The 24,445-nt window shown below is 41.3% G+C and overlaps 1 protein-coding gene and 1 long non-coding RNA gene across 6 annotated transcripts in view; one reads left to right on the top strand and one right to left on the bottom strand.

The window, feature by feature from the left end:
• Nucleotides 1-16,066, bottom strand: part of PCGF5 (polycomb group ring finger 5) — a 117,485-nt gene extending 101,419 nt beyond the window's left edge. For all 5 annotated transcript variants that reach the window (XR_010024044.1, XM_063102201.1, XM_063102205.1 and 2 more), the window contains exon 1: nucleotides 15,952-16,066. The gene's annotated coding sequence lies outside the window, so the exon portion shown is untranslated. The remainder of the gene's footprint in view (nucleotides 1-15,951) is intronic.
• Nucleotides 15,088-24,445, top strand: part of LOC134382064 (uncharacterized) — a 31,488-nt gene continuing 22,130 nt past the window's right edge. Inside the window, exon 1 of the long non-coding RNA XR_010024045.1 lies at nucleotides 15,088-15,229. This is a non-coding gene — a long non-coding RNA (uncharacterized LOC134382064). The remainder of the gene's footprint in view (nucleotides 15,230-24,445) is intronic.

The raw sequence follows: 24,445 nt of genomic DNA, 5'->3' as shown, positions 1-24,445 counted from the left end.
ATTCAAGATAGGTCATTAATTTAAGTAGTTTCTGCAAAACAAAAAGAAACAAATACTGGCTTTCTGATAGCCATTCTCATTATTTACTTGCCTCTAGCATTCTGTCCATGTAGAGAGAGCAGTCCTGGCTGGTTTCTGGGGGGATTACTTTACATTTATTTACATTTATACATCTGGGCCAAAGTGTGATCTTTATGGTCAGGGATGGATTCAACTGATTCATAGCATCAACAAGTCTTATTTAGACCTTGCCCATTTGATGCAAGACTCTTCTAGGTCATCTAACTGACCTCTCCCATGTCTCCCTTCCTTTTCTCCTATTCTTCTGACCTGAAAGAGATCCTACTAGTTCAGTGCTGAGGATAGAGAAGATCTGACTTGAAACAGAAGCAGAGATAAAGAGGATAGGATGGGAAAAATACAAAACATGTTTAGGAGCAAAAGCAAAGATGTATAAACTACTTGGCTAGAGGAGTTAGCCCTAGCTGCATATCAGAAGCAGCTGGGGAGCTTTTAAAAATTACTGATTCCTTGGGGCCCACCCAAAGCTAAATAAGTCAGAATCTTTGGATGTGGGAGTCCATTTGAATTTTCTAAAAGCTCCCCAAAAGATTCTGAGACAGAGTAGGTGCTGGAATCATAGTGTGGGGGAGAAGTCTAACTTCAAAACAATAATGCTTCTTAACTTTTAGTACATATATATTTTTTAAAGCCCTGGATACATATAAATCATTCTCCAATCCACTTATTAGCACTGCATTACTTTCCTTACAAATTTTGTTTTTATCAAAGTCATACATGAAAATCATTTAAAAACTTAAAGTGTACTACCAGACTTAAAATGAAAAAGAGCAATATCCTGCCTCACCTCTCCACTCACTCCCCAAAGGCAAACTACTTTAAAAATTTTTAGCTGTTTCCTCTGATATTTCATATTTCTAAATAATACGTATATACTGATATTTCTTGATTTATTAACTTCAGACATTTATTTATTAATATAATTACAGATGTTCCATTCTGCACCAGTTTATCCTCTTCCATTCTCCTAATACAAGGGTACTTCAAAAAGTTCATGGAAATATTCATATCATCTTTCAATTCTATTTTTCCACAAACTTTTTGAAGTACTCTCATATAGTCATGTCAACATTTTTTCCTAGCCTCTCTTGCAGTCAGGTATGGCGAGGGTTAATATTTATTCTGTACATTTTAGAACAGTTGCACCAATGGTTATTAAAATACTTCCACACCAGTTAGTAAATAGCTGTTATCCAAGCTTCTCCCAATCCCTCTTTGGGACCCTCCCCAGCCTCCCACTCCCTATAATCCTGCAAACAAAGAGTTAACATCTGATACAGAAGGGAACTTTCAGGACTTGTTCCCACTCTATAGCAGACCTGTGTTCTCACTGGTCCATGGCTGGGCTACCAACTGTTAAATACTTTGAATATTGCCCATAGGTATGCACATGTGACTATATTTTTCCCATCAGAATATGAGTAAAAGTGATGTATGCCACTTCCAGGCATGGGCCTTAAACCTTTGACCCTTGTTGCTCTTTCCCCCTCTAGTGAGCTGGAACATAGACATTGTTCAATCAAGTTTTAAGTACAAAGATTAGGGCAATGCTTTAGAGAATAGCAGGATGGCAAGATGGAAGGAGTCTGGGTTCCTGAACGACTGTATGGAGCAGACACATCAACCCTCTTGAAATGCTCACCTAGAACTGACACATGAGATAAAAAGAAATTTCTTTGTTAAGTTACAGTCCTGTGGAGTCTCTATTGTAGTAACTTAATCTTTTACTCTAGCACACTAGTGATTTGTATTATGACCTATATAAATATTATTATGTTCTGAGGCAATTTTACTGTTTCTTTTCTTGTACAATTATTTATTTTTCTGGAGTTTGTGTTGCCCCCCTCCCCCCATTTACCAGGTTTTTGAATCAATAATTCATCACAAATGCTCCATAGCAACCAGAAAGTCCCTCTAAAGAATATTTACAGTTGGTCAAATGTATCAGATCACTCTTCAGTTTTGCTTTTGTTTTTACTTGAAAACTCTTGTAATGATCTTTCCTGGGGTCTTCCTTCCTAGTATTCTGATCTGGACTGGCTTCTCTCTAGGCCTATTGTACCATCATCTTGAAGTTTCTCTTCACTATTATCCTAGAATTTTCTTTTGCTTTTCTTCTGTGTTTGAGTACCTGTTTCTGAAATTCCATATATTATCCTTTCTAGATTTATGCCCACATTTTGATAAAACATAACACCCAGTAGCTTCCTGTGAAATGATGCGTAGAGAACTTTGAGATCTCTCATACTCTCAAAATGTCTTTATTCTACCTTGCACTTGATGGTTTGATTGTGCTTTAAATTCTACATTGAAAATCATTTCCCTCAGAATTCTGAAAGAAGTAAACCATTGTCCTTTAGAGATTCCAGTATTGCTGTTAAGAAATCTAGTGCCATTTTACTTCCCAATCTTTTTGCATGTGACCTGTTTTTTCCTGCAGGATTTAGGGTATTCCCATTTTCTTTAGTATTTTGAAATTTTAAAATGATGTATTTTGTACACTGTATGTCTTCTGTGGTCTTTTTTCATTCATTCTTCTGGCTAATCTACAAATGTATGTCCTCCAGTTCTGGGAAAATTTCTTGTATTACTTCTCTGGTAATTGTCTTAGTCTGTTTTACACTGCTAAAACAGAATACCTGAGACTGAGTAAATTTATAATAGACAGAAACTCATTGGCTTATGGTTCTGGAATCTGGTAAGTCCAAGAGCATGGTGATGGCATCTGGAGAAGGCCTCTGTGCTGGTTCATCCTATGGCGGAAGGTGAGAGGGTGAGAGTGAGAGAGGCAAAGACAGGGTCCATACTTGCCTTTATTACAAACCCATTCCCACAATAAGAACATTCATCCATTAATCTGCCCTCATAACCTAAATGCCTCCCATTAAATCATACTCCCAACACTGTTGCATTGGGGATTAAGCTTCCAACACAGGAATTTTGGGGGACACATTCAAACCATGGCAGTAATTTCTTCTTTACTTTTCTCTGTAGTCTCCTTCTGGAACTCATATTAGTATGAAATTATACCTGCTGAAGTGATCCTCTAATGCTATTTCTACTTTCCTATGTTCCATCCTTTTTTTTTTTAATTTCATTTTACTCTTTTCTTGTTTGTTTGATTTGTTTTGGTGGCTGGCAGGTTAGGGGATCCAAACCCTTGACCTTGGTGTTATAACACACCATTGAGCTAACCAACCAGCCCTTTGCTTTTTATTTCTACTTTATTTTATGGGTCACCCAATGAAAATTTTTTTGCCATCTTATTTTTAATTTCTAAGATCTACTTCTTATTCTCTGATTATTACTTTTTCACAGTCCCTATATTTATTTTATAGAAGCAATATTTTCTCATTTCTTCACATATTAATTGTGGGTATTTTGGCTTTATTTTCATTTTATTCTTCTCCTCCTTGTATTTCTGCTTCCTATATGATTTTTTTTTTCCTTTTTAAAATTTGTTTTGGTTTTTGCCTTTGTTGTTAAAGGCTTTTTTCAAATGTCTTATATTCATTGGCTATTTATTTTGTATTTAAGAGAAAGGCACTAAAAAGCTGACTGCACGTTCCACACTCATTGGGGGAGATGGTTGAAACGTTGACTGGTGGGTTTGCTACAAAAAGAATGGGTAGTGTATTAGTACGTTTTCTATTGCTAATAACAGAATGCCTGAAACTAGGTAATTTATTTTAAAATAAAATTTATTTGTTAAAGTTTTGGAACCTGGGGAGTCCAAGGTCCAGGAGACATATCTAGTGAGGACCTGTTCTTGGTAGGGTCTCTCTGCAGAGTCCTGTGGCAACACAGGGTATCACAGAGAAAGGGCTGAGCAAGAGCACACTTCTACATGCTTTCTTCCTCTCCTTGTAAAGCCTCCAGTCTACTCCCTGATAACCAATTAAACTATTAACCCATGAAAAAATGAGCCCATTCATTACAGTGCAGTTCTCATGATCCAATCACCTTCTAAAGGCCTCATCTTCCAAAAACCATAGTCAGCTTTCCCACCCTCTTAACAATGGAGCAATGAGGATCAAGCTCCAACATGAGCTTGGGGAACATTCAAACCATAGCAGGTAGTAAGTCATTTTCTTTTTCATTATGGGACCTCAAATGTCAGTATGTCAATAGCTGCAGGTCTTTCCTCTAAGGCTACTCATTTTACCCAGAGAAGAATCCCTGTCTGGATAATGACCTGATTATCCTGGGATTGGGGAGGAGGAAGAGTATGAGCTCTCACTGTTTAGTATGCAGAATTTCATTAAATTCCTCTTTTTTTTCAGTTGATCATTTGACCCTTCCCCTGTTTTGCTTGACATTCCTAAACCTAGAACATCTAATTTATTTCAATTTCTCCAGAGAAGTTCATCTCTGGCAAGGACTTCATCTTGTTGTATAAGATAGGAGAAGTGAACTGAGGGTCTAGTTCCTTTTACTACCAATCCCTCTCTTTCAGGCCCTGCTCCAAAGCCTCTAATTCCAGAGCCTTTCTGGGATTTGGGCAGATAAACTGGCTATTTCTTCCCAGTATCTATCCACTTCCAACCTCCCTTAAAGGCATTTAGGTATCAACTTTCTCCACTATACTAAGTCAGTTGCCACAAGTCTATTTGCTTTTCTTCCTCCAAAAATTTGCTAGTGTTTCCCATCTACTGTTGCCTCTTCTCATTTTATCATTACTACAGTGGTGTTTCAGGAGAGACTAACAGTAAACACATGTATCCGATCCACCAAACTCTAACCTGACGTCTCATTAACTAAATCTTACAACCACAGAAACTGTCACCAAAGATGAGTCCTTCTTTATCAATTTCTTTTAATACTCATAGCTTTTCTGGTTTTATACACACCTGATTAGCTAAGATACTTTCCCAATTACCTTAATGTTTATTATCATTTTCTCCTTTACTAATAAAAAAAAAACTTGTTCAAGAGAATTCTTTGCTGGGTACCACAAAAGACTTTTAATATATTGATTCATTAATTTAGTCTTAAAACATCATAGGATTTATAACACTAGATTATAATTAAACAAAGAAAATACAGATGTTTCATGCAATAAAGGTTTTTTACTGAAACCTTCTTGCCACTTAAAACTTAAAACTATCTATGGTGGCCTGAGCTGAAAGGTATTTGCCTTGATCACTGTCATTTTCCAAGAAGACCTTCGACTGCTACACAAAGCCATCATCAATGCTGGAGTCTTAGCTGTTTTGCTTCCTAAGTCAGGCAAAGAAGAGAAACTCAGAACTTTTAAAAAATAATCAAGCATGAGGACTTTTCTCCCATCCAAAGGATCACAACCTTTTCACTCCCATCCAAAGGACACAAATCTGAAGGTGCTTCCCAGCACTTGCCTTAAATACTAAATTCATAATTATAGAAATAAGAAATAAGTTACAAGAGTAACTACAGAATAAAACTAATATTATACTTTTGATCTAATGCCATGTGAAAGAAGCACATATTTTGGACCTGCCAAAACTCATAGTTGCCTCCTGCTACTTACTCTTGACTTCCCTGAAACAAAACACCAAGCACGTAACAGAAGTAAAAGGTTCCCCTGGGGGGAAAATTTTTAAATGGGTTTATTTCCTGATCTGGTGGTAGTTATATGGATACTCACATTTTAAAATTCATTAAACTGCATATTTACATTTCAAAAGTTTTCTGTATATGTGTTACATTTTACAATAAGACTATTTTTAAAAGTTAAAAGAGAGATAAAAGGGCAGAAATTTCATTTGTCATGAAACATACTGCCTTAATCTCTCTTGGCCAGAATTATATACTCTGACATTGATAAAGGGAGAAAAGTTGTCATGATTTGCTTTAAGCCCCTAAACCAGTGTCCCACCAAATTTCAATAGTCATCTTTCTGTTTTGCTCAAAATACTTTATTTAAAAAGTAAGTTCTTAATCTTCACAGTTGACCTTATATCCCATATGGTAACAGTGATACCATACATATGCATAACACTATTTATTTGCAAAGAGCTTTCACATCAAATACCTAGGAGATGCAGTAGATATTATCTTCTCTCATGCTACAGATCAGGAAACTGAGGCACTTACTAAGATCACAAATAGTGAAAGAATCAGGATTAATTCTAAGTGCCATATGTCTAATTAAGGGCTCCTTAAACATTTTATAAGGAGAAAGACCTTTCCATTTTTTCCCAAGTCCCAAGTTCAAAGCCAGGAATTCAAAGCTGGTGGTCTCTGTCATGACATCTGTAAGTTTCCTGAGATTCCCAGTGAGAAAGGAGCGATCCACTATGTACGGATGTCAAATTGATAAACTAAGGACCTATGCTTAAACCATTCTTAGTGATTTTATTCACTTCTAGTTGACATAACAATGCACCTGCTGCCTCACAGGTTAGTTTAACTCAAATGAAAACAAGAAAGTTATGAGTAGTCAATAACATTTCATTCGAGAAGAACCAAAACCACTTTGCCATTCAGACGATTTCCAAAGGAAGGATATTCCCTATCCATGCCTGGCTTCTCCTCCTACACCACAGTCTTCCCCATAGAAGTGGAACAATTTATTTGGTTGGCCATGCGCCTGTTACTCATTTCCCAAATGGATGTAGTTTTTCTACCAAATACATTAAGCATGAGATATTTGACCTCTTTCTCTTTCTCTCTACTTGGACAGTAAAAGGTAGAAATTTGGGTAAGTATTTCCACTCTGCAGCCTCAAACTTTTCATCCAGTAGATTGTTCCAAACTTTAGGGTACGGGGTGCACAAGACCATTTGGATGAATGTCACACCAAGCTATGTCTTCCAATGTAGGCTTCATCAATAATGAAATTTATATTTTGTTTATCCACTGATTCTTACCTGTTTTTTAATGGGTGGGGAAGAACTGGTGCTTTCTATGGGTCCTCCTCAAAGACATGTTTTTCAGTGAGAAGTCAGAGCACATGGGCTCTCCTTTACAGCTCTCCCCAGTGGATTTCTGTGCCTACAAACACTAGTGTTCTAAAAGCAATGGGCAAGCCCAATGGTGAGGAAGCTTTGTAAGATTCTGAGTGGACACTTTAATTAATTCTCCTGACTTAGAGTATTCTCGTAAAGCAGATATTTTAAATACTTCCGCTTTGATGTTAACTGAGATTCAGGGATCCCAATTCTTTCCAGAGCCAGCTCTGTCACACCTGTCTGTGATCTTGGACAACTCTCATATTTATAGAAAGTGTTAAATGAAGGAATAACTTCCTTATTTTAAGGTAACTTTCCAACTCTGTGGACTAAATGTTTGGAAAAGCTTTAGTAACTATAGTCCATAATTTTTAAAACAGTTATTGATATATTATCATTTTGATACTCTGGCCTCATAGTTCCTGAAGACCAGTGTCCTTCTGTCTCCAATGGCCTGTGTCTCTTCACCATCCTCAAGCTCAGTCACACTTTGAATTTTCATCATCAATCAGAACTGATCCCTCCATAATGATAAAATACTCTGAAAGTTCCTCATTCCCTTCACCACTACTCCCAGAGCCCCCCTCCACATTCCAGTTTCTCCCTTTCCTTCATTCTTGCTAAACCAGCTGCTACACATTCTAATCTCATAACCCCTGCTCATTCTCCTAGCCCATCAACACCAGTTCTGCTTGCCTTCCTACTCAACTGAGGGCCCATATGGAGTTGGAAGTCTCAGTAATATTCACACCATCACCACTTCCAATTTTCTGAGTACTGCAGGGAAAGGTCAGTAATACAAAATAACCCATCCTATCATAGGGCTAAGGACTTCTTCTAGCCAATTATCAAGCCCTCATCACCTTTGGCTTCCCATTGTGCACAGATCCATAGCCTACCAAACTGTTTCCACTCTCCTCCACCTCAACTTACTCTCAGCAAATCAACCGAAGAGAACCAACCCGTTTCAGATGCAGCCACCTTCCAACTATCAACTTTCCTTTCCAAAACTCAGAATTTCTTTTTGCTTTCATCTAACTTCTCTCCTTTTCCTTCCATGTCAGATATGCATTTTTCTGTTGTACCATTTTATGGATTTGGACCATACAGAGTATTTTCACTGACCTAAAAATCCTCTGTACTCCACCTATTCATCCCTCGCTCCACCTTAACCCCTGACATACATTCAATGATATTTTTACTTCCTCCGTAGTTTTTCCTTTTCCAGAATGTCATATACTTAGAATCATACTGTTTGTAACCTATTCAGATTGGCTTCTTTCACTTAGTAATATGCACTGAAGTTTCCTTCATGTCTTTTCATGGCTTGATAGCTCATTTCTTTTTAGCACTGAATAACAGTCCATTGTCTGGATATACTATAGTTTATTTATCCTGAAGGACATCTTGATTGCTTCCATGTTTTGGCAATTACAAATAAAGCTGCTATAATCATCATGTGCAGGTTTTGTGTGGACATAAGTTTTCAACTCATTTGGGTAAATACCATGGAATGCAATTGCTGGATTGTATGATAAGAGTATGTTTAGTTTTGTAAAAAACCATCAAACTGTCTTCTAAAGGAGCTGCACCATTTGGCATTCCTTCTAGCAATGAATGAAAGTTCCTGTTGTTCCACATCCTCATCAGTATTTGGTGTTGTCAGTGTTCTGGATTTTGGCCATTCTATTAGGTGTATAGTAGTGTATCACTCTGTTTTGATCTGCATTTTTCTGACAACTTATGATATGGAGCATCTTTTCATATTCTTATTTATCATCTGTATATCTTCTGTGGTGAGATATCTGTTAAGGTCTCTGGCTCATTTTTTGTTTTTTGTTGTTCTTGTTGAGTTTTAAGAATTCCATCAATATTTTGGATAACTGTCCTTTATCAGATATCTTTTGCAAATAGTTCTTCCCAGTCTGTAGCTCATCTTTTTATTTTTTTGACAGTGTCTTTCACAGAGCAAAAAATCTTTAGTTTTAATGAAGTCCAGCTTAACAATTCTTTCTTTCATGGATCAGGCCTTTGGTGTCATACCTAAAAAGTTTTCGCCAAACCCAAGGACATCTAAATTTTCTCCTTTGTTATCTCCTAGGAGTTTTATAGTTTTATATTCAGGTCTGTGATCCATTTTGAGTTAATTTTGGCAGAGACTGTAGGGTTTATGTCTAGATGATGATGATGATTTCTTTTTTACATGTGGATGTCCAGTTGTTCCAATACCATTGCTGAAAAGACTATCTCTTCTCCATTGTATTGCCTCAATCCTTTGCCAAAGATCAGTTGACTATCTTTATGTGGGTCTATGTCTGGACTCTCTATTCTGTTCCATTGATCTAGTTGTATAGACTTCTGCTAGTTCCACACTATCTTGATTATTACTACAGCTTTACAGTAAGTCTTGGAGTCAGGTAGTTTCAGTCCTACAACTTTACCCTTCTCCTTCAATGTTGTGTTGGCTATTCTGGGCCTTTTGCCTTGCCATACAAACTTTAGTTTGTTAATATCTAAAAAATAACTTGCTGGGATTTTGATTGAGATTGCATTGAATCTATAAATCAAGTTGGGAAGTCTTGACAATATTGAGTCTTCCTATCCATGAACACGAAATATCTCTCCATTTATTTAATTCTTCTTTGATTTATTTCATCAGAATCTTATAGTTTTCCTCACAGAGATCTTATTTTTATTTTGCAGAAATTATATGTAAGTATTTCATTTCTTTTTGGGTGCTAATGTAAATGGTATTTGTGTATTTAATTTCAAATTCCACTTGTTCATTCCTGATATCTAAGAAGTGACTGACTTTTGCATATCTTCCTTGTATCCTACAATATTGCTATAATCGCTTATTAGTTCCAGGAAGTTTTTGGTTGATTCTTTCAGATTTTCTACATAGGCAATCATATTATCTTCAAACAAAGAGTTTTATTTCTTCCTTCCCAATCAGTATAACTTTTATTTCATTTCTTGTCTTACTGCCACGTTTTTCCACAAATATCTTCTTTACCTATGTCACAATCAGGGTGCTCAAAAAGGGACTTCCTTATAGAATAAAAATGGGCATTCTGTCCAAATATTATCCCATAAATAAACTGGGCTAATGGTGTGAACCAAGACTGTCCTGAGCAATCCAAATGTATGGTCACCCTATTTTATACCTATCCCTCCTATTTGAGTAGTGCCTAGTGGTTTAATGACTTTTCCTTGATCTTCAGTCCCTTCTTCTATATTGGCAGCCACTCTACCCACAAACACTCTCATGCCTCCCTTATGATTTGGTTTTTAAGACAATTTCATTGGCACTCTAATTGCATCAAATTGTTATCTGTGGAATATACTAAAAAGCATAGGTACTTCACAGGGCCTGGTTTTCCAAAGCCTTGCAGTTTCAAATACTGACCTTGCAGAGGACTGGAAATTTCCCTCAGGCTATAAGTCTCTGTGGCAAGATAAGATTGTGGCACAGTAGGTTGCTGGCTCAAAGACTGACTAGTTACTCATTGTTATGTAAAGATACTGAGACATTGCTATAGGAAGGCATGTTTGCTAAGATCAAACTGTTGTTGATAGGACCACTTAATTGCCTTACTGGAATGTCATCTGGCTTGTTTCACTGAAAGTTACCAGCCTATACTGTTAAACTATAACCCCACCTATGTCTCTTCCTGTAACTTCCTGGTCTGGAAAATAAATGCAGGAAGAGAACCCCAATTCGGCGTTAATTTCCTGAGGAAGAGAAGTTAACCACTTTGGGGCTTCTCACTGCTCAGAAGAGATAGGCTTTGAGTAATCCTTTGAATCTCCATCACCCAGGGGAAGTGGGGTGACAAATCCATGGGGGGCAAAGCGACACAAAACAACAGTTATCCTCTCCAATTTTCATAGTCTAGTCACAGTTTATACTGGCTCTTACATTTCCTTCCCATTCAGGCACCCCTCAGGTACCTAGCTGACTTCTGCCTCACTGTCCAATTGACCCTGCTCCTCAAAGGCTACTGACAATTGTTTCATTGACAAATCTAATGCCGTTTTCCCATCTTCAATCTTAGCCCCTCTATTCTATCAGACTCCTCCAAATTCTCCTTTCTCACCATTCTTTACCCTATCTTTTCCTTATTATTTTCCTGCTTCTTTCTTGTCAGCATTCTGTCTGCTTCCTTCTGTCTCCCTCCAAGCCCACAAATGTTGACTTTTGCAAAGCTCTGTCCTGGCCTTTTATTCCTCCCACCCACACTCTGAACAATTCTCATGGGTTTGTCATCTCCCTCTATAAGGATGCCCCCACAATTTTTCTCTATTTTTAATGACTCTCTTCCATCCGGATGCTTCATAGGCACAAAAAAGTTAGCATATCAAAATCCAAACTTATATTCACTTCCATTAAACAGACAAATATTTATTGATTGCACACTACTTGCAGGTGCTTTACTAGTGGTCCTTCCTGCCTATTTCAATCTCTGCCAACACCATCTGAAGTCACTCAGCCTGTCTTTGACTTCTCCCTCAACTCCCACATCCAATTAGTCAACAAGTTCTGTTTAATATCTACAGTGTCTTGCCCAACCCTAATTTAGGTTCTCATTGCTTCTCTTCTGGAGACAATTTTAATAACTTCCTAAATGGGACTATGTGTGGTTCCTCAGATGTAGACTAATTTTCTTAAAGCATAGCTTTGATCACATCATTCCCCCACTTAAGATATCTTTGATGGTTATCTATTGCTACTAAACAGGCTCCTTAGCCCAGCATTCAAGATGCTTCACAATAAGGTCCTGATCTTCCCATGCAGCCTTCTCTTCCATTATACTGTCTCTAGGTTCCTCAACCTCCAGTTTAACCACATTCTTCTCCATTCATGAATATGCTAATATATACTTTCCTTCAAGTCTTAGTATGGGCTGGTCTCTACATCTCTCTCAGCTGAAGTCCTACCAATTTTCTAAGGCCTTGCTCAAAATTCCCTAATTAAGTCTTTCCCAATTTTTCTGGCTAGAAATAGTTTTTTCCTTCCCTAAATTCACAAAGTATCTTCTTTTATGCCTCTCTAGGAAGGCCTAGAAACTAACCATTTTTGCAGTTCTTTTTGTTACATCAAGAATATATGAATCATTTTACTTAAACTAAAATTGCAGGAGAATTGTACATTCTTTATTGGCTCCTAAAACCATCGACTTAGACAAGATCTTAGAGATCATTTAATTCCTCTCCCCCCCTCCCAACCACCAATTCTCCAATTGAGAAAACTGAGGCTTTGAGAGATTAAACTGCATCCCCCAACCTCAACCAATGATCACATAAATCATTAGTCATAATTATAGCAGTTATCACTTATTAAGGGCCTCGTATACACCAGGCACTTTACATACATCATCCCAGTTTCAAAACAATTCTTCGAGGCAGATGGTATTACCTCCACTTTAGAGATGAGAGAATGTCTCCAAAAGTTAACTAACAAGCTCTACTTGTTAGGGGCAGAGCTGAGTTTTTGCTCCAATTCTGTCTGGTCGTATAGCCTAGGCTTTTCTATTGGTAGAGGTAAGACCTGCAAGATGTCCTGACTTCTGTCTCCTATTGTTTCTGTAGTGAATAATTATGCCAAGTAAGCAAACGTGAACACTTATAAGTTTTAAATCATTGGGTTTTTTTTAAGTCTTGTAAGAATGAAAATATAACAGTAGCTTCAGTACTGTAAAAGTTCTAAGGTTAATTCTTAGGTTATTTGCTGCTAACATACTGATTCTGTTGTCAGAACACTTCTTCAACCTGGAAAAGAGATATGTTTTCTTGTTTTTCACTTCCTAAATACATTTTCAACTTAAAATCAATTTGTCCAACCACAATTTGTTCAACAAATATTTGTTGAGCCCCTAGATGTTCAAGACACATAGGAGGGTACAAAGTTGAATAAGACACGATTTTACTCTGAGATTTCACAAGGAGGCAGATAACTGACTAATGGTAAGAACCATTCCTTACCACCTATGAGAGGTCTAATTCAGGGGCTTCCGACAACTTAAGCCCCACAGTGAGAGTGGGGACTCTCTGTTCTAACCCCAGCCCCGTATCTTGGGCAAGTCATCTCACTGTGCCTTTATTTCCTCAGTAAAGGCAAAAAGGTGAAAAAGAATGAATTGTGCCAAATAATTTCAGGGTCCCTTTTAGCTCTAAAATTCTATCATCTCTGAGTTCACTCTTCAGATTATGCTTCTGAAAGTGATCACAGCTGTTATTATAGAAAGGGAACTGCTAAATGCCCACTCTTTAGCAGTGACTCTGAAACAATGAGTTCTGAAAATGTTGCTGCAAGATTGAAAAGCTGATTAACATGCCTCCAAAGTTTATTATTTATAATAATATAAAGTTTATCCTCTAGAGGGGTATTACTAAACACTATATTTGACTCCTTCTATTTTATCAATGACAGCTTTAGTTTAATTCTTTACAATTCATTTAAAATGTTTAAAATATAACTTTAAATAACTCTTTATCTACTCTTCTGTGGAGTTAAGTCATCAACATTAACAACAACAAATCAGAGTTAAGGCCTCTGCAGAATAAATCTTGCATTCATTTAGTTACCTACTCTGGACCTTCCCAAACTGTAGCTAAATTTGAGGTTGGTTTACAGCACTGTGGAGGGAAGAATATAGAGATATCAGTCCATATTTCAAATGAGCGGAAACATATAGGACCGTGAGAATTTGAGTTTGCTGATTTCATTTCAATATAATGCACCTTTTTTTTTTTTTCAACTTGCACAGATAATATTTTTAATTATCCACTAACTTACATGGTAACACACTTTCTCTTGCCAAGGCTCCACATGCCTTTCTTTCTTCCTATTAAGCATCTTAGGACATGATGCTCAAACCCATCTTGTGTTGTAAGTTAACAGCACAGAGGAGAAAACGAATCAATCAAAAAAATTAGAAGGAAAAAAAAATTAGAACTGCACCACCTTGGTGACTTGCCCACAAAAGGCACTGAATTTCAACTGTCAAAGACAGTTCTACCAAGAAAGCAGAAAAAGAGAGACTATTCATTCACTAGTCAACAAATACTGAGTTCTTAATATATGCTAAGCAACTCTTCTAGATGCTAGGGTTTGCCACAGTGGAGCTTATATTCTAGCAGGAAGAGATCAGTCTTAAAGAACAACTAAACAAACAATATCTGATAGCGACTAAGCGCTTTGAAGAAAACAAAATATGACTATGGAGTGGTTCCTGGGGGAAGGGGGTCAAGAACTAATCAAGGCGACCAAGAAGGTCTCACTGAGTAGGTAGATGCCACCTGAGATAAATCCAAAATAATGAGAAAACTTAACTTTTAATCCTACAAGTGTGGGGTGCGGTGGGAACGAGTCAAGTTGGTCTTTATGGGTCACCGAAGTGGGAAAAATTTTATATTCATGAATGGCAAAATACGGTTTTTTTAGGACTTGGCTTTCTAAAAAATCTAATCTTTAAGACTCTCTAGTTAAGGAGGCACTTTTAAGGTCCACTTACTTTTTAATTTTTGCTAATTACTTTATAGCTACTTGAGTAGACGCAATTACTAGGAGGATTCCTTCAGAGTCCAGGACCTCCCTCACTTGACACTATCCGAATTCTGAATGAGACAGGACCGAGCCGTGCAGCGAATCAGCAGCACTCCTCCACCGACTCATTTGGGTAGCCAGGTGGAATCCTGTAACCCTTCCAAGAACGCGAAACAAGCCTCGGGGAATGTGGGGAACCTGACACCCCCAAAGTTATTGTGGAAGGGGGAAAAACCCCGCCGCCCTCTTGCACTAACTCTCGCCCGCCCCTCCAGGCGTCATCACTGCAAAAGGGCCGCTCTCCCCGGGTCACAGGCACACGGCTCGTACGCGCGCGTGTGTGTACCACGCATGAATCATCGGGGCCCGGGCCGCGGGGCGATGATTCATTCACCGCCCTGGAGCTCAGGGCCACACGTTCCGGGCGTACTAGGAGGGCCGCACACGCAGCTTCCTTAATATTAAACAAATGTTTCAAAGTACAAAAGCCTGGGGCCAGAAACGTGTAGACCCAGGCGAGGCGGCGGAGAGGAAACAGCACGTTTCGGCCGCTGCCCGAGTGTTCCCGGGGCTAGGAGGGGAGCGGCGGGCACTTCTGCCGGGACCTCTGCACCCGACCCCAGCACGCGCGAGGGCGGCGCCCGCAGGGGGCGCGAAGGGCGCACAGGTGGGTCCCCGCCCGGCCCTGCCTCCTGCCCCTCCCTGCCAGTCGCGGAAGGCCAACGCGCCTCCCGCTCGCCCCTTTCCTCTCCGTGACATCTTATATAATAAGCCGAGCTGATCAAAACGGACGCGACGCGCGCTGCCGGGGCCCGTCTCCCGGCCGGGCGCAGATGCTCGCGCCGCGGGCCCGTGGACCCCGAACGGGGCGCCCGGGCGCGCGGCTCCCGGGCGGGGGAAGGGCGCGAGCGCCGACTCGGCTCGTCCCTCCTCGGCGAAGGCGCTGCTGTAGCCGGTCCCCGTCAGGAAGCCGCGAGCGTCACAAACTGCGTCAGCTTCTTCAAACACACTTCACGGTCTCCCTCCAGCCAGGGAGCCGCTGTTCCTGTGGGGGGGGGGCCGCGGCCGGGGCTGGAAGGCGCCCCTCCGGGGAGGAGAAAGTTCCTCGGGGCCCTCCCCGTGCCCACACAACGCCCGGCCGCGCCGCGCCTCCAGCCCCTCTCCGCGCGCCGCCCGCCCCGCCGCGCAGCCCGCCAGCCCGCGCCAATGTCAGGTTAGGCAACTTGTGACCCCGGGGCGCCGGGCGGCCCCCTCCCGCCCGCCAGGCTCGCCGGGCGCACGGGGCCTCCCCACCCCACCCACCGGCCCAGCGGAAAACAGCCACGCCAGAAACTTCCCCGGGCCGCGCCGGGCGGGGAGGCCGCCTCGGTCCCCGCGCATCGCCCTTACCTTGCTCTCGAGAGGCCACGATCCGGGCGGGCCGCGTGGGGCGTGTGGTGCGCGAGCGCGCGCGCGCGCGTGGGGCGGTAGGTGAGGAAGCCCGCGCCGGCGGGGGCGGGGCGGGGCGGCGGGGCAGCGGGGCTGCGAGCGGCGGGGGGCTGGGCCGGCCTGGCGGGCGGGCGGGCGCGAGGGAGCGGCGCTCGCGGCGGTGGTGGCTGTGGCGGCGGCGGCGGGCGCGGGGCGAGCGCGCCGAGGGGGCGGAGGAGTTGCTGTGGGTTTGTTTACGCATTGCTGCCCGGCTCGGGGCACAGCCCGCACTCCCTGATTGGACACAAACTGGGGCACAGCCTCTCGCCGCCGCCGCCGCGCAGCTCCCAGAGCGCCCTGCCGGCCTCGGCCCACGGAGGTGCCCGGGCCTGGAGGGGACGAGCCGCGGCCGCTGCCCAGGGCGGGCGTGGAGCCAGCGTTCGCCCAAGGCTCGCAGTCGCCCACCTGTAGTGGCCCTACCTTGGCAAGGAGAAATTCGAAACTTCTCAGGCTGAATACCCAGTATCATCCAGCCGCAGAAAGGGCATTCTCCCCCCTCTCCCCCGCCCTCACACACAGAAGCAGCTTGCCCTTGAATAGATAGAAAAGCAGCTCAAATGTTAACGCCCCTTTGGCGATGGTCAAGTACAGGCTTTCTGTATAATCTGCCCCCGGGAGCTCGCAGCTCCTTCTCCTGCCTCCAGCGACAGCACTCAAAGTTGCCCTCCCAGAGGTGACCTTGCCACTCTGATGCTCCAGATCCTCCTATAACTCTCCATGCTCTCAAACTCCAATGCCTCAGTCTCAGAGTCCCCCACAGCTGGGCCTCTTCCACCTTCCAGCCCCCTCTCTACTGCCCAAACTTCACCCCGAAGACCCTGTCTGCAAATGCCTCTATGCTTTCTGTCTTTTTGAGACCGGCCGCACTGCGCTCAGCCAGTGAGCACACCGGCCATCCTTATATAGGATCCGAACCCGTGGCGGGAGCACTGCTGCGCTCCCAGCGCTGCACTCTCCCGAGTGCGCCACGGGGTCGGCGCCTCTATGCTTTCTCACTCGACTTTGATCCTGCTCTGGTCTCTTCCAGAAACCCCATAGCTCCCTCCACCTGTCAAACCCTCATAGACTCAGCTCCTCTACCATCTCCTACCATCTCTGTGCAACCTTCCTAATCTCTGAGCAGAATCTCCCCTTGTGGCTGGCATCAGTCCGACTTGGGGATCAGTTATGTGCCCAAGCTGTGCCCCCACTAATCTGTGGATTCCTTAAGAGGATCCTGGTTTTAACAGGATGATAGGAGAAATGAAAGCTGTAAGAACGATGTTTGAGTGTCTGCAGCTCTGCTGGTACTGGAAAAATTCAAGAGTCCCATCAAAAGGGTCTCCTGATAGATGCACAAACCTCATCTTGCAAAAAGCAAAAACTACCAAAAGCTGAGCGTACCCTCCATTTTCCCTGTGTTTCTATATATCCTCCCCTTCAGACCTGGCTATGTGCCCTCTATACTCATATGGGTATTTAAACAACCCTTGGAGGAATAAGATTGACTTCTACAGAGGTGTTCCTTAAGTCAAGGCTCACTGTGATCAAAGTGAATAGAGTAAATCGTGAAGGATACACATGAATAGACATAAGCCCAGGCATTTTACAGATAATTCCTAGGCTAAGAGCTCCCCAACCCTGTGCTCACGTGGATTTGTTGCTGCCTGATCAAACACTGGAGAAGTGGACCCTGGCCCTTCTTAACTCCTGGGATGGCTGGATTTCTTTCTTTCTCTATGAGCTGCCTATGGACCTATGGGGAAAGCTGTCATTGAACTCTGCGGTGAATCCAAGTGAAAGTAAAATTTTCTTTCCAAGATAATGTAACAGTGATAATTTAATGTAGCAAATTAGTTGCAAAAGTGTTAAAGAACTTGAAGTGCAACCAGGGCAAGGTGAAGCAATCGGGAGATTAGCAATTACTGGATGCATGTCCTTTGCTAAGAAAGGAGGGACGAAGAGACAAGGCTGCCAGACCATGGAAGGCTTGTCCCATGGAAGCTGGAGTCATGAAAAAAGTACACCTACTGCTGGAGAAGACTTCCAAAGCAGAGACGGGATGGGGGAGAAATCCCCTGGCTTCTTCGTTCTTCCCATGCTCCAGGGCCACCCAGTGGTAGAAAGCAGGAGAAGCCAGTGGTCAAGATGAGAGAGGGCAGGGGTCAGAATCCCACAGTACAGGTCAGAGCAGGGACAGGAGAATGGATCTGAGAGCACAGTGGCAAATGACTGGCACCCTGGGCTTGGGTGCTGCACCTGGATGCTTCTGGAACTCTTCTTCCAGGTGTGATTCTGCAGTGCAGCACAAATTTTTCTTGCCATGTCCCAGAATTCCCTTCCTCTTTCTCTTTCCTCTTTGCCTTTTTGCTTCCATTCCCCTTCTATCCTTCTCCACTATGACTCCCTTACATTTCCTTTTTCTCTTTCATCTTCTCTATCTTTGGCTCTCATTTTTCTTTTGTGTTCTTATATATCTCCCCCTGGCTTCTCTTTTCCCCACTGAGTCTCTTCTCACCTATGCTTCTCCTGCTCCTTGCTGAACAGGATGGCAGCCTTCTTCAGCAGGAGGAAGATGACCAGGTTCTTATGGTAGGTAATGAGATTCAAAACTACCATGTTATTGCCCTTTAAGATGCTGTGCTAGATATTTTACGTATGTAATCTCACTTAATCTTCATTTCACACCTAATAGCTGGGCACAATTGAATATAATTTGATGGCTTCACTATTGCCTGTCACAAGAAAGGCTTTGTTTGTACAGGTCACCAACAACACTGGTCACAGTTGTCTTACCTTTTTGGTATGTGAGTCTTAGTCTGTTTTGTGCTCCTTTAGCAGAATACATGAGACTGAGTAATTTATAATAAACAGAAATTTCTTTGGCTCACAATTCTGGAGGCTGAGAATTCCAAGATCCAGGGACTACATCTGGTGAGGGCCTTCTTACTGCATTTTAACATGGTAGAAGGCATCACATGGTGAGAGAGAGGGAGGGAGAGAGAGAGAACAAGAGAGGGCCAAACTTACTTTCCTAACAAACCCACTTTTGCTATAATGAATCCACTCCTGTGATAGTCACATTAACCCATTCATGAAGGCAAAGCCTTCATGACCTAATCACCTCTCAAAGGTTCTACCTCTCATCTTTGTTGCATTAGGGATTAAATTTTCAACACATGAACTTTGGGGGACACATTCAAACCATAGCAATATGTTTCCCTCCATCCTTTCTTCTTCTTATCCTACATCTTTTCCTTTCATTAGCACAGATACTTCCCCCAAATCCCTACCAACAGTCTAATACTTTCCCACTCTAAACCTCCAAAGATTGAGAATGGCTACTTGGAGGAGATGGCATTTCAGCTGGCTTGAAGGATGGATAGATTTTCAATAGATGGAGATTGAGAAAGGGCATTAAATAAATAGTAAATAATATGGTCCAACTTGACTGAAACACAATGGAAGGCTAGGAAATGATACCATATTTCAGAAATTTGTCTTTAGATCTCAATTCTCTGAGACAGACTAGTTAGAAACAGATTAATCATAAATATGTTAAATATGAATATAATTCATATAATTAGAATCATAATGTTTTAAAGTCAGAAAAAAATATCAACATTGTCTGGCCCAACATGTCCATTTTTAAGTGAGAGAACTGAGGCCTTAAAAGACTCAGATGCATAGAATATTATGGTGATTAAACTTAGGCATTAAAGTTTGACTTCCTGTATTCAAATCCATCCTTTGACAAACGTTAGGTTACATGACCTTGAACTTATCTGAGGTTAAGTTTCCTCATCTATAAAATAGGAAAGATGATAGAATCTATTTTAGTGGGATGTTGTGAGAATTAAATGTTAGTAGATATAATATAAAACACTGTCTTAGTAAGTTTGTGTGGCTGTAACAAACTACTACAGACTGGGTGGCTTATACAACAAACACTTATTTTGCACAGTTCTGGAGGCTGGAAGTCTGACATCAGGGTACCAGCATAGTCACAGTTCTGGTGGGGGTCCTCTTCCTCTTCTGGAATGTAGACTGCCAACTTCTCATAGCCTCACATGCCAGAAAGACAGCAAGTGATAGATTGGATGTGTTTTTCCCCAAAAACTCATGCGGAAATCTGATCCCCAATATGACAGTTTTGGAAGCTGTTTGAGCCATGGGGGTGGATCCCTCATGAATGGATTAATGCTCTTCCTGGGGGAGGGGAACCTGAGTGAGATCTTGCTCTATTAGTTCCCACAAGTGCTGGTTTTTTAAAAGACCCTGGCACCTCCCCTGTCTCTTGCTTCCTCTCACTGTGTGATCTGCTTGTACCCACCAGCTGCCTGCTGCTTTCTGCCATGAGTAGAAGCAGCCTGAGGCCCGTGCCAGATGCAGCTGTCCCAGAATCGTAAGCCAAATAAACCTCTGTTCTTTATAAATTACCGAGTCTCAGGTATTTCTGTTACAGCAACACAAATGGACTAATAAAGCAAGCAAGAGAGCTCTCTGTGTCTCTTTTATAAGGGCACTAATCCCATTCATTAGGACTCCACCATCATGACCTAAGTACCTCCCAAAGACCCCACTTCCCAATACCACCACGTTGGGAGTTAGGATTTCAACATATGAATTTGGGGGCAGGGGAAACACAAACATTCAGTCTGTTATAAATGTGTAGCACGGTGCCTGATATGTAGTCAGTACTCAGTAAATATAGGTGAATATTACGATTTCTCCTGGCTCTCCAGCTAGTAAATACCAGAGCCAGAACTGGTCCCCCAAGTTTTTAAAGCCCTAATTAAGTATTTTGTACATTTCTCGAAGGTATGTCTTATGGTGCTTGTTTAATGCTATCTGTGAAAATGTGGTGCTCCTTAGTCTGCTGTTTAAAGAAGTTCTCAGTTATCTTTCTAGCTCCAATTCCTCTACATTTCCTGTTTCCTGCTCCTGCCAGCCTGGTTCCCACCAGCCTCAGCAATCCTGGCATACTGCGAAGTTCCAGAGGAAGAGAGCATGAAAAATTAGCAATTGACATGAATTAGTCAACCATATAGTTTACGAGTTCTGATACAGTAAAATTTTACTAATTTAAATTCCAAAGGACCCAAAATCATTGAATTAAAGGGATTTGAATTGTTTGTTATTGACTACAGAGTGTCAAACCTACAAGCTTAAATTTTTAGTAGTTTCTTAGGGGAGGGAACTCACTGGGAACAAGTAGAAGCCTTCCTTAAATTCAGGACATCCATTCCTTCAACAAAATTGCTGCAGAAAAGAACAATCTTCCTCATCTCTTCACCTTTCTTTTCTTAGTCCCTGGACCCACTTTTCAAAACTCTGCCAGCCCCATGAACTTTATGCAGTCTATTCTCTCTGGACTGTAAGCATCCTGAGGCAATGACTCACAGATTACTTTCCTTTTTATCTCTTGACCCTAGCTCAGTGTCTGGGGTATAACAGGTGCCTGCCTGTTGTTGAATTGACTTGAGCAATGCTGCACATACCAAAGGAATCCCATCCTCCTCCCCCTTCAAATCTTTGTCTTCTCAGTTGACTGTCCTTAGCTAGTTGTCATGCTGCTACACTAATTCACTGGAAAGCATGACAACAGCTGAATGTGAAATAAATGTGCATTTTACCATATGAAGGACATTCAAAGGGGTTTATTTAAATGGTGTAAATCCAGGCAGTATTTTTAGAGGGTCAGAAAGGCATTTTTTGAGCAGCTGGACTTTCCCAACACCTTCACATCACACCACACAAACTGAAGCTTATCTCTTCTATAAATAAAGGCTATTTGACTTTCGCTGTTACACATTTTACTTTAGATTTCATAGGTTAATTTGGAGATGGCCTCTGTTGTACATATGGTTGTATTAATTATCTTGCGTAAGTCATTTCTTCTTAAAGTGCACAGTTTTCCTTAATCTTAAAAAAGTAGTAATTGTCCCATTTTTCTCTCTTACTTCAAAGCCAAACTACTGATCTAATACTTTGATCTCTCACTGCCTTCTACTCCCTCTAATCATTTGCATGCTTTATCGAGGAAGTTGGAAGAACTCCACAGGATTAATTCTAGATCAACTCTTCATTTTGTGAAAAAGGGAACTGAGACACAGAGATGTTGGTGGCAGAATCTTGAGTTCCCAAAGCACTCATCCCATGCTCCATCCACTTACCACGTGACTTTAAAACACACCTAAAAGTGAACCCCCTGTTGACAACTCCCCTTCTAACTTCCCTATTTCTTGCCACCATCGATTAGGCCCTTCAGGATTAAAATGGGGAATCTTTGACTCTTCCTTCTCTTTAGACCTTCCACTTCAGGATGTCTCCCTCCCTTGTCTTTTTAGTCTGAATTGGCCCATACTTCAGGGCATTTCCCCCTTACAACTGTGTTACGACAAGAGGTTGCTAATGGTTTCACTGTCTCCAACCTCTTCCTCTTAATATAACTCAAAAATTTTTATAGTTATGATAAAATGGTGCTATTTTTGCCATATAAAATCAAATTCAACATGCATTTAGACTATCAATAAAATACAAGTTTATTGTTAAGCCTTTTTGGTTCTGAAGTATATACTAGTAACTAGCTGTGTGACCATGGGCACATTTAGCTTATATGAACTGCAATGTCCTCAGTCTGTTAACTGGTGTTATTATTAGTATACATGCCTAATTCATAGGGTTGTTTAAGAATTAAATTGGATAATAAATGTAAAGTGCTTAATAATAATAGTTGTAGTAGCTAATATTTGCTGAGGTTTTACAATGGACCAAGCATTATTCTGAGCTTTGTAAATGAATAATTTCATATCAACCCTACAACATAGACATAACATTATTATTCCTGGATGAGAAAACTGGGCAAGTTTCTTAACTTCTCTGGGCCTCAGTGTCAACCAGTTAAGAAGTGGCTGGATCAGGATTCAAAACTAGACACTCATTCCTGGGCAAACCTGTATACCACCGCCTAATACATAGAAAGAACTTAGTAAATAGTAGTTATTTTCATTGTTGTTATTTATTATCATTATTACTACCTGAAAGAAAGGACAAAATCTTTTCTCTGCATTCCTTCCGGATTTTTTTCTGAAGTTGAGCCTTAGCATCACTTTAGAAAAAAATGGATAATTATTATTATTATTTTATGGCTGACTGGCAGGGGAACCAAACCCTTGACCTTGATGTTACGAGGCTGTGTTCTAACCAGCTGAGCTAACCAGCCGGCCCTTGATAATTTTTGATGATTAAATGTGCCAAGTACCACTTGTTTCTGCTTCCCAAAGAGAGGCAGGAAGGATGGTTAGGGATTCTTGCACTGCTTGGGCCCTGTAATCACCCTGTTCCTCAGCATTCCCACTCTCCCTGCCATAATATTCTTAATAAAATGGGAACCACACAGGGAATCTCTGACCCAAGCATAGTTCATAGTGACAGGCCAAAGATTTGTTCTCTGATTGTCCTTTACAGTTCCTTCAGGGTTTTCTCATGGAGAGGACCAGAAAATTATCTGTGTCTAGCTCTGTTTTTCTACCTCAGACATTTCTGCCTCAAGGCAACTTAGAGAAGGGAATCTCCCCAGTGGTTTCCCAGCAAACAATTCTTTTGGTCTTTACTGTAGTATTTTATTTTCTTATCTTAGGGCATCTTTTGCACCATGATCATAAAATGGTCTGATTTGACTATTTTCTGCCCTTTGATGATGCTAAAAATAAAATTTTTAAAAACCTTATTACTGGTTTTAAAGTCCCTTTCCAGGTGTCCCATGAATTCTTCTTTGGCTTATTGTAGTTCTGCATTGTGCACGACACACCATGACTGTCCTACTCCCTTGCTTTCCTCAAGTGTGTGTTTTCTCCATGACCATCTGATCGTTTATATTTGAACATTTGGTCTTTTTGATTTATAGCAAAAATTGACCTTCGCCTTCTAATAATGAGATTTTCATAGATCCTAGAATCATAAAATGTTAAAGCTGGAAGGACATTTGTAGATAACAGAGGCCAACAGATTTCCTTTTATGGTGAAGAATCAAGACCCAGAGAAGCCAAGTGTCAGATGCAAAGCTACACAGCCTATGAAGGGAGGAAGCTACAAACAGACCTAAGACTTCTACTTCATTTCTTTCTTGTGAGTTGGATTAGGATACCTGGAAATAATATTATGGGAAATTCACAAGTGTCTTATCCCCAAATGTTTAAGTTTTCATATCAGTGGTTTTCTTAATACATTTCCAGGAGACCTAGAGAAATAGGAATTCATGATTGAAAAAATTGAGGCATAAGAAACAAGAGTTACAGAGCTGGGACTGTGTCCCTTAATGATCATCTTTCTTTCCCAGTGGTACTTTGTACAGTGCCTTGTATACAGCAAATTCTCAACAATGTTGATGACAATGATGGTTAATGATGACTGGGTCTCATATTTCTCTGCTCTC

Source organism: Cynocephalus volans, chromosome 7 (genome assembly GCF_027409185.1).
Source record: "Cynocephalus volans isolate mCynVol1 chromosome 7, mCynVol1.pri, whole genome shotgun sequence".
Lineage (NCBI taxonomy): Eukaryota > Metazoa > Chordata > Mammalia > Dermoptera > Cynocephalidae > Cynocephalus > Cynocephalus volans.
Note: the sequence above shows the minus strand (reverse complement) of the source record. Positions and strands in the feature narration are given on the sequence as shown.